At 42.3% G+C, this 10,269-nt stretch overlaps 1 pseudogene; it reads left to right on the forward strand.

Annotated features, from left to right (window-relative positions):
* The first annotated feature begins 5,640 nt into the window (after positions 1-5,640).
* On the forward strand, positions 5,641-8,545 carry LOC114697427 (annotated as a pseudogene).
* The last annotated feature ends 1,724 nt before the right edge of the window (positions 8,546-10,269 follow it).

Below are 10,269 nucleotides of genomic sequence, written 5' to 3' on the forward strand. Positions count from 1 at the left end.
TTTCCCATCGATCCTAGTGAGTCAAGCTCTATTCTAGATTCTTCAATATCCTAAAGTATTTTTCAGTCCAAAAAGACAACTCAGAGACCTGAAGTATGAGGATTAGAGATTCCTGGAAATGAACTTCAGAGTGACATGGCCTGGCTAAGGTCACACCTGTTATAAGGACTGACTGGCCAAAGTCACACCTGTTATAAGAAGGACTGACCCAATCACCTTGGTTTGAATCTGGACTCCTTTTCTTTAGAATGTAATTCCCAAAATACATGGCTAGACTTAATTATCATAGAGCTGTAGTAAGTTGATTTCAGCTTTCAAAATTTTAATAGCATTTTATTTCATTTAGCATTTATTCATTTAGTATCATGCCTACCCCCCACCACACACACACACACCTTGAACAGTGACAGACTACAAACAGAACAAGTGACCACTGTCAGGTGTCATCCTAACTAGGCACATTATTCTGTCAGATGCTGCTTATCTGGCCATGTCTTTGGGACTTTTCAAGCATGTGCCTCTGCCAGAAATATAGGAAAACAGTGTCTCTTAGTCTAGTTAGGTGATGACAGCTGTCCTTGGATCCATTTACTCATGACACAGCAACTCTCCATTCCCTATTACCTCAAAAGGGACCTTCAAAGCACCGGTTCCACTCTCCCCAGCAGGGCTGAAGCTACTTCAGACCCCACTGCTCTGTCCAGCTCTAATAACATCTCTGTCTGCAAAATGATCCAAATCTCAAACCCCATTTAAAATCTAACTTTTTACTTTTTATTTTTTATCTGTTTGGGGGATAGAACCCATGGCCTCACATATATTACGCAAGGTCATACCTCTAAGGCAAATCCCCAACCCATATTCACTCATATGTATTTTGTTCTAACAAAAATAAGAACTAACCAAACACTCTTCAGGATGGTGGACCAATTGCATCTTTTCTCCACTGAGTACACTTCTCTTTATTTGTGCTCTCACCAAGACTAAAAGAGGGCTATTTTGGCAGCCAGCACTGAGAATGATGTTCACAGCAGCGCGGTGTACTCGCACAAGAAGCTTCTGTAATTTAGGAAGTTCCCGTCATGCACTAATGATCACATTTACCTCTGAACATATGCTTCCGAGATAGCAGTTGACTGAGAGAACTTCCATGAACTGGCCAGATATGTTCCTGCCTGATACAATGATACAATGAATGGTCTCTCTCTCTCCTCTCCTCTTCTCTCTCTCTCTCTCTCTCTCTCTCTCTCTCTCTCTCTCTCTCTCTCTCTCTCTCACACACACACACACACACACACACACACACACAGAGAGAGACAGACAGACAGAGACAGAGACAGAGAGACAGAGAGAGAGAGATCCCATCCTCTCACCCCTTTCCCATTTCTGCTCAGCCTGTGCCAGCTTGTAAGCATATAGAGACTAAGGAAAAGATGCTCATGCCATTATCTCTAGTGCCTGTCTGGGCAGTGGTTGCAGGCTATGGATAGGATTATGACTGAGCTCCTCTAGAGATGACATAGTATTAATACAAAGGTCGGCATAATTTCTTGGGCTGGGAAGCCTTAGAAGACAGTAAGTTCTGAAGGTTTCTTGTTACATTTAAAAATTAGGCCTACAATGTTGGTTGATACTTGTTAAATAGATTTCATGTGAACTGTCAGGAAGGGAGAAGAAGCAAAGGGGATAAATGAAAGACAAATACAGTGAGGCTGAGAAGGGCCAAACTTGGCACTGTATGGCTCCCCTAGTTTCATTTCCTTTCTGGTCCATGGTGGCCGTTGCTTTAAGTTAAACAATACAATAATGCTCTGCTACTGCCCAATATATCGTTATTATCTACAACAAGTTCACTTTGATGGTCACTAGCCATACGTGGTCACTGCATACCTGAAATGCAAGGAACTGAACTTCCACTTAGGGGTGTGGGGGAGGCTGAGATAACCTCTTGATAATTTGCTCAGGCTAGCCTGGAACTCTATAACCCAGGTTGGCCTCGAAATCACAGTCCTCCTGCCTTCATACGCTGTGTTCTGGATTACAGGTTTATACCATCATGTCAGGCTCGCAACAATAATTTTACTAGGTAAAAGTAAAATTGAAATAGCCATATGAGAACAGTAGCTATTGTATTTGACAGTGCAGCCTAAATAGATGTAACAAGGTGAAAATTTTATTTAATAACCATCATCAGAATTTTTAAATGTCTTTCTTTGGGATGGCCTTTTAAAAATTAATTAAGTAGTTCATCAATAATTTCATATATATATGTATATTATATGTATATATTGCTTCTGATCTCCCTCTTTCTTACATCCCTTACATCCCTATAATGTGACACCTCTCCCGCCTTACCACCAGCTCCTTTCCCAGAGTTATAACTTTTGAGTTCAATTTGTGACCGATTTATTTTAACCAGGGCCACAGCAAACACTGGACTGAAACTAAAGGTAATGACTCCCCTTTTCCCAAATCTATCAGTGGCAGCAAAGGGGTCAGCAGTGAGGGGCAGGGCACCCCGGTCCCTTCCTGCATCCATGCCTGCCTTCACAGGCCTGTTCTTGTGCAGATCCAGTACAGCGGCTCCGAGTTTCTGATGCAACATCCCGTCCTGCCTACACGGTGGCATTTCTTCTTAACATTAATTCTGCTCCCTCTTCATGACATGGCCGCTCCATGGTATAACTAAGGGGAAGGTTTTTACTGTGGATAAGAGGGATAGAACAGCCAGAGCCACCTGGAAGAGTCCAGAGCAGAGAGAGAAATAATAGATGGAACATGGCCAGCAGACTGGGCCTGGCCAGAAGAGCAGAGAGAAGCGGGGAGAGAGGGGGAGAGCAGAGAAGTTCCAGGAGAGAACTGAGGACATGCGGGGGTTAAACAAGGGTGGCAGAGAGAAAGGTGAGTGTCCTGGTGACATGGATTTCAATCTGGGGCATGCCCACAGGGACTGAGAGACTTGTCAGAGAGAAATGTCCCAAATCACAGAGGACAGACGTCCCTTCCCACATGATGGAGGCCCAGGAGGGAGAGAGGAGCTTCCTGCACACCAGTGAGACTTTTGTAGTAGTAGTGGCTCCAGGTGCCAACTGAGGCAAAGGAGGCAGCCCTGGGGAGACGCCTCAGTACCAGGGGAGGGACAGAGCCTTTCCACGTGACGGGCACTCAGGAGGGCATAGCAGACTCCAGGAGCCACCCGGAGAGATGCCCTGAATCACAGTGAAGCAGAGCAGGTAGAGGGAAGAAGCAGATGAAGAGGTAAACTCAAAACTATGGTGGGTGGCAGGAGCCATCGGAAACATTCATACACACCGTAGGAGAGCCAAATCAACAGGTTGGTTTGGCTAGGAGAGGTGGGGCCTCTTGGAAAAGGGTTCCTTTAGGAGATTTCAGAAACAGATAAATGCGAGGGGTGCAGCAAAGAAACCGAAATAGCCACTCTGTGGGTGGAAGAGGGAAAAGTTTGTCCCAAACTGCCAAGGCTGTCTCTGGGGAAGGCAGAGAGAAGAGGGAACTCTCTACGGTTATAAGGGAGGAAGGGAGTCTACCAGATTGGGTGGGGACTTGAAGTATACAACATGTACTGGTGAGCAGGGACTGAGGAAGCCTGGAGGCTGGCATGGACCTTGATAAGCAGATAGGCAGCACAGGCCTACGTTAGTGGAAGAGCCATAGATGCTTTTTCCCAGAGATAACAAGATGCCTCCTTTTGGCAAGGGAGAACTAGTTTTATGAATTCCCAAAGAACACTGGCTTTTGTCTAATCACCAAGATTTGGGGAAATGGAGTTTCCTTCAGACCTGACCCTTATATTTAAGCATGTTAGAATTAAATAAAGTTAAATTTCAATTTCTCACTTACACTGGACATATTTTGTGTTCAAAAGCCATGTTTGGCTAGTGGTAACAAAACCAGTATCCATCACAATAGGGAGTTCCGTCATCCATCGCCAAGTCTAAGGGCAGTTCAAGGATGGCTTTATCTATGGAATGAGAGCAGATGATTTTCAATGACGCCAGGCAAGCTTCTTTTTCATCTTCTCCCAAATTGCTTGCAAAGCCTGTTAATTCTGTGAATGCTCTGAGGGAGTGAGTGTAAATTGAAGAAAGTGTGCTTGTTGCATAGATCTATACGACATGACACATGGGCTGCTCTTTAAGAGCAAGAGGCTATAGTCTGAGGTGCTCACATAAAGTTGCAGAAAATATTATTGGGACAGAAAGGGGACTCTAAACTCCACTGAGGGATTAAAGGGGTGACAGCAGTTTGAATTTTTTTTTTTTAACAAAGACTTGCGCATATTGAGTCCCAAGCAATATTCACATCACCATTTAAAAATGTTTTTATTTATTCTTTGAAATTTTTATCCTAAATCTTTTGGTTATATTCATTCCCCTCCCCCAACTCCTCTCAGATCCTTTCCTTTCCTAGTCACCCAACCTCATGTTCTCTCTCTTCCAAAAATCAAAACAAAACATAAAGTTCAGTTTGTGTTGGCCTGCTACTCCCGGGCATGGGGACTGCCCTGGAGTGTGGTCAATGTGACAGGAATCACTCTATTGAAGAGCCCCGACTTTCCCTCACCCAGGAACGATTACATGCCGACAGCTCCTTGGTTTGGGGTTGAACTTCCTGACTGTCTCCCCTCCTCTAGGCCTGGCTTTTGTCTGCATTGGGTGTGTACAGGTCTCATCCAGGCTGTCTGTATCTGTGAGTTCATATGTGTGTCTTCCCTGTTGAGCCTGGGAAGCACCATTTCCCTGAAGTAACCAACCTCTGGTTCTTACAATCTTTCTGCCCCCTCTTGCACATAAATTTCCAAGCCTTGAAAGGGGGAGTATGATATAGACATCTTTTGTGGTTGACCATTCCAAAGTCTCTTATTCTCTGAGTTTTGATCAGCTGGAGTTGCTGTATTAGTCAGGCTTCTCTAGAGAAAGAGAACTTATGGAATGAATGTCTCCATCTCTATTTATCTATCTGTCTATCTATCTATCTATCTATCTATCTATCTATCTATCTATCTATCTATCATCTATCTATATTATATTAATATATTATCTATATTAAAAAGATTGGTGAAATAGGATTGACCCAACACTGAAAACTACTGTGGAATAATCCCTTTGTTCACTGTGAATATGTATTACTCTAATTGGTTAATAAAGAGCCAACTAGCAGATCACTAGGCAGGATTTTGGGGGCAGAGAGAACACTGTGGGAATAAGGACAGAGTCTGAGGAGTCTCGGGAGACTCCATGAGACACAGAGTGAGCAGGATGGGAAGTACATACATGAGGTAAACAAACTTTGGGGCAGCACATAGATTAATAAAAATAGGTTAATTTAAGTTATAAGAGCTATCTAAAAACAAGCCTAAGTTATCAGCTGAGCATTTATAATTCATAATAAGTCTCTGTGTGGTGATTTAGGGAGCAGCTGTTGAGACAGAGCTGATCAGTGGTCTAGACAGAATAGTCTGCCTACAGAAAACTGTTGAAGATGTAATAGATACATGAGAATTTATTACACTATTCTTTCAACTTTTGCATATAGTTAAAGTTTCCTATTATGTAAATTTAAAAGTAAAAGTTGTCTTTTAATATCTACATATACAAAAATCCCTCACAGGTGTGCCCCCATTTTGGGGTTTTAGTTAATTCCAGATGTAGTCAAATTGACTACCAAGGATAGCCATCACAGCTGCCATCTATTGCAAGTGGAAACTGCTCTGATGCACGTTGAGCTAGCATTGATCTATGGGTGTAGAAATATGCTATTAGTGGTATTTTTATTGCTATGTTCATTTAGCAGAAGAACTGTAGTAAGTTTTCTCCTAGGACCCATAACTTATCTAGGTTCTTATCCTTGTCAACAGTGTCAGGTATGTGTTCCACCTTGTGGAGTGGGCCAAATTCAATCAAAAAGTGGTCTTGGGGTGTGAGACATACAGCCGAGTTACCACAGCGGCTAACGAGATGCCGGTGGCCATGGGTTCCTATGGGCAGTTCCAGCCTAGCTGCTCCCACTGCCTGAAGATGGGCTTCATCATGGGTTTTGCTGTGGGAATGGCAGCCAGGGTGCTGTATGGCAGATACTGTCTCCTGTCTAAGGATGAGAATATGGGATTAGAGCCAATGGATGGTTTTGGGAAAACCATGATGGAGAATAGCAGGCAGCACCTTTGGTACATTTATGGCCATTGGAATGGGCAAAGGATGGGCAGTGTTTGTCTGCTACAGCTATACTTTCCCATCCATTTCAACCCTTGTATAATAATAAAGATTTTATCTTCAAAAAAAGTGTTTTTTGTACCACTGTTCTACCAAGGAACACATCTTGTCAGACGTATCCGTCAGTTATTATAGCTTGAAGAGTTCATAGGTCGGTGAAACTGATGTTTCCTTTTCTCTTCTAGTAGTGTGTATTGCACCTTCCAGCACTATGAAAAGTTTCTAGTTCAGTCCCAGCTGAATGTCTCCATGTTATGACAAGTATATGTGGTGTCTTCAGCAATAGGGTCTTGTCATCAATTTATGGAGAGTAACCAATAACCTATAATGTCTGGAGGGGTCTTGGGGACTCCATTGGCTAACAACTCAAAAAGAGATAACTCTTTCCTGGTAGTGGGGTTTTATTTGGTGGCATATGATGTCTAGTTGAGATATTATTGCCCCCATTGTAGGACAGCTCCATTTAAATTCATACATGTACATATTTCTATCATAGTAGTTGGTTTCCATATGATTTTTTCCAAAGGCTTTCAGTGTTAGTTATCCCTCTCCATATTTCCTCTTATAGCCTTCCCTTCTGCATTCCATTCAATTTAACCCTTCCTGTTCTATTAGTCCCCTTTAACTTAGATACCTCTGTGTTCTGTCCCCACCTCCCTGAGATCACTACCCTCCCCACGGCCCATTACTAATTAATTGCCAAGCATGGAGGTTTATGCCTGTAACCTCAACATCTAGGAGACTAACGCAAGAATGTGAGGCCAGCTTAGGTTACAGAGTGAGACCTTTTCTCAAAAAATTGAAAAGACAGAACAATAAGTAAACAATAATTAATTCAGTAATAGCATTTAGTGTTTGGTTATTGCTACATGCACTGTTTCTTATGTGTGTATTTAAAGTTTTCTTTCAGCATTTTGGATAATGTTAGAAAAAAATTTAGCATCTAGATATTGCTTCTCTGTAACTCACAGAGTCAATGGATTGACAAGGGCCATGCATAGTCCTTGTCTAGGCATTTATCATCAATAAATAATAAGTAGGAATATTGATACAACAGATAGAACTAGATATGAATGTATACTTTAACATCCTATAAGAAGGTGCCCAGGGGAATATGATGACATGCCCAAGTTGGGGACATTAATTTCTAGCCCCTTCATAATTCACATGAGAAAATAAGCAATTAAGTCATGAAGCAGAGACTAAACAAAGGATGGACCTAGCTAGAAACCAAGTATATTTTAACATGCAGATTCTCACCCTTCTCCTCTCATATACTGGGAACTTAAGGAAACCAGTGTTTGAAATGCTAGCAAGAGAAGCTTTGCACCGATCTCTCTCCCTCATTTCTAGTAGCACCTGCTGACCATTCTGGTCAGTAGAATACTGTCTCTTGAAGCATCACTGCCTGCCAAATAGAGAGAGGAAAGAAAGTCAGTAATTACTGTAGTAATTACCGTCCTTAAGTGATGGTCCATGTATTATCTACTTGATTGTCTAAAGATTTTGCTGGTGCAGAGGGCAGAGCTGTTGGCAATATTCCAAAGCTTAGCTTTTTTGGAAGGATAGTTTCATTATTGCTAGTTTGAGTAGTGGATGAAGCAAGAAGGAAGGGGGAAAAAACCTTATGAATGCAAATATCCTACAAGCTTGAGTAGGCAATCTGGAGAAAGTAAGGTTGAAATCTAAAATGTGGGTTCAAGTTCTGGCTTTTCTCTTGTTACAGGATGACATTAGACAGTCTACCCAAATCTGAACTCTTTCCCCACAGGTTCATGTTTTGATAGCTCAGTGCTAGCTAGTGGCACTACTTTGGGAGTCTGTAAAATCTGAAAGAATTGGGGCCTCCCTGGAGGAAGTAGGTCACTGGTGGGGAGCGGTGTCTTTCGGAGGTGTTACCCACCCTCTGATTCCTGGCATGGCCCTTGCTCCTGCTACGATAAAAATACCTGTCCTTTGTTATGTGCATGTATGTGTGCAGTGATTTTGTGTATTCTTGTATGACCCTGGGTAAACCAAAAGGCCATTCGTTAAGCTTGTTCGTTTTGCCAGTGCACTAGGTCCAACTTTGGCACATGTCAAGTTTAGAAATGTTAAAAGAACTGATTAGTTTTCTTGCAATTGGACAATTTTTACTGAATCTAAGATACTTATATTCTTTGACTAGACAATTCAGAACATTGAAAAGTGATTCATCCTGTTTACTCTCCTGTCCAGAAGAAATATACAATGAAGAGGGTGTGATTTAGTGACACAGACAGGGAGCATAAAAATAAAGAATCATGGGCTCAAGGTGCTATTTGTTTCTTTTAAGTGATGGTATTTCTCTATAATTTAGCTGAGAGAAATGTGGAGAGCAAAGGAAACCTGAATGAATAAAATCTTGAGTGAATGTATGTTGTTGATATGGGCACAGCCAGGTTAAGGACCCCAAAGCCTCAGATTTATGGATAAATAGAAAAGCCTTCCCACCCAGTGTGAGGCTCAGGGGGCTAGGAAAACCTTCCATTGGTCAATGTGTGAATGTTGAGAGTGTGAGCAGAAAATGTCCATGATAGCTTTCTCCCACCAGATATTTATAGCTGAAAGAGTAATGTCCTATAGAGACTGCTCCTACTTAGATGAGCCAAACCTGTCCTCTTGATCTAGCCTGCATACAATAACCCAGCCTCCCTATTCAATTATATAGAATATACATGCCAAGCTTCCTGGGCGCTACTGTTTCTCCATCAGAGAAACCAGTACACCCAAATGCAGCTTTTCTGTTCATCTGTGTTTATCTTTTCTTCTTCCTTTGCTGCCCCAGTCAGGTCCATCCCTGGAGCCATGTTGGATGTGACAAAAGGTTAAAAAGGGTACTTACTGCATTGGAGAAAACAAAAGATAAAAGAGGAGCTTGGGAGGCAGAGAGGGTGAACCTGTCACCAAATTGACATGTCGAGGTTCTACATGGCAAAATATGCCTAAGCCTAGGGTGGCTACCTGGTTTGTGCATGACTCTGGTGTTCTAGTTCTAGTAGCCCACAATGAGCTCCATGCAACAGCTAACAAAATGCCTTTGCTGTAACAAATCAACGTTTGTGGGATGAATAGTTCAAGCTGAAGACATTGAGAGTTGCCTTCAAATATTTCTCTCCTTCTATAAAAGGACTTGATGGCTTAGAGGAAGGCTGGGGCATTGAGGGAGCATTGAGAATGCAGCCCCAGGACTGGGTGATCTGTTAGCATCCTGTTTGCTGTTGGCCAGACACCTGGACTAATTTTTAAGTGTTTTAACACCATCAGTGTGCAATTGGAAGCCAAGGACAGGCTGCCTAAGAAACTGTCTAAAAAGTTTTCAGAGTTTTATTTTTTTTTAATCCACAGTCTTTTAATTACTGTGTCTCTTCTATCTTGCTTGTTCCTAAATATATTGGCAAAATATTTCACCACTTAAATTTATTTATTTAGTTCTGGGTGCTGGGACTTGAGTTCAGGGCCTTTGATGTGCTAGGCATTTGCCTGCCACTGAGGTGCATTGTAGACACTTTTAATTTCTTTCTTTTAGAATTTTTTTCTCTTTTTCTTTTGTTGAAGAGTGAAGGATTTCTGCTGAGAGTCTCCTGATATAGTATATTTAATACTATCATAGACAGTAAATAATGTTACAATGCCATAGTGATTGAAATACAGCTTTTAAGTAATATTTCTATATAAGATATTGGACAGGGGGCCATGGTTTCTGAGATTGAATTCCAGGGCACTGGCAGCCATAGTTCTCTGGTTTAGGACCTGTCTAAATGAGGCTCCTTAGGAGCAGAGGATGGGATGGAGGTTTTCATTTGTATGATTTACAGGGAAGGTGTTCCTACTGGAAGCAGAGGACAGGAGTGGGACAAGAGGAAAGGAAGGAGCCAGGCTGGCAGGCCAGTTCCCTGGGGACAATTGGAAACGCAAAGGAGCCAATGAGCCAACGTTAGGTCCCCTGCAGGCAAAGGGGCTGCAGTGGTGTTCCCAGGCCAGCCAGTCAGTCTTTGGATGGGGGATGTCCCTGTGG

The sequence above is a fragment of the Peromyscus leucopus genome, chromosome 9 (genome assembly GCF_004664715.2).
Source record: "Peromyscus leucopus breed LL Stock chromosome 9, UCI_PerLeu_2.1, whole genome shotgun sequence".
Classification (NCBI taxonomy): domain Eukaryota; kingdom Metazoa; phylum Chordata; class Mammalia; order Rodentia; family Cricetidae; genus Peromyscus; species Peromyscus leucopus.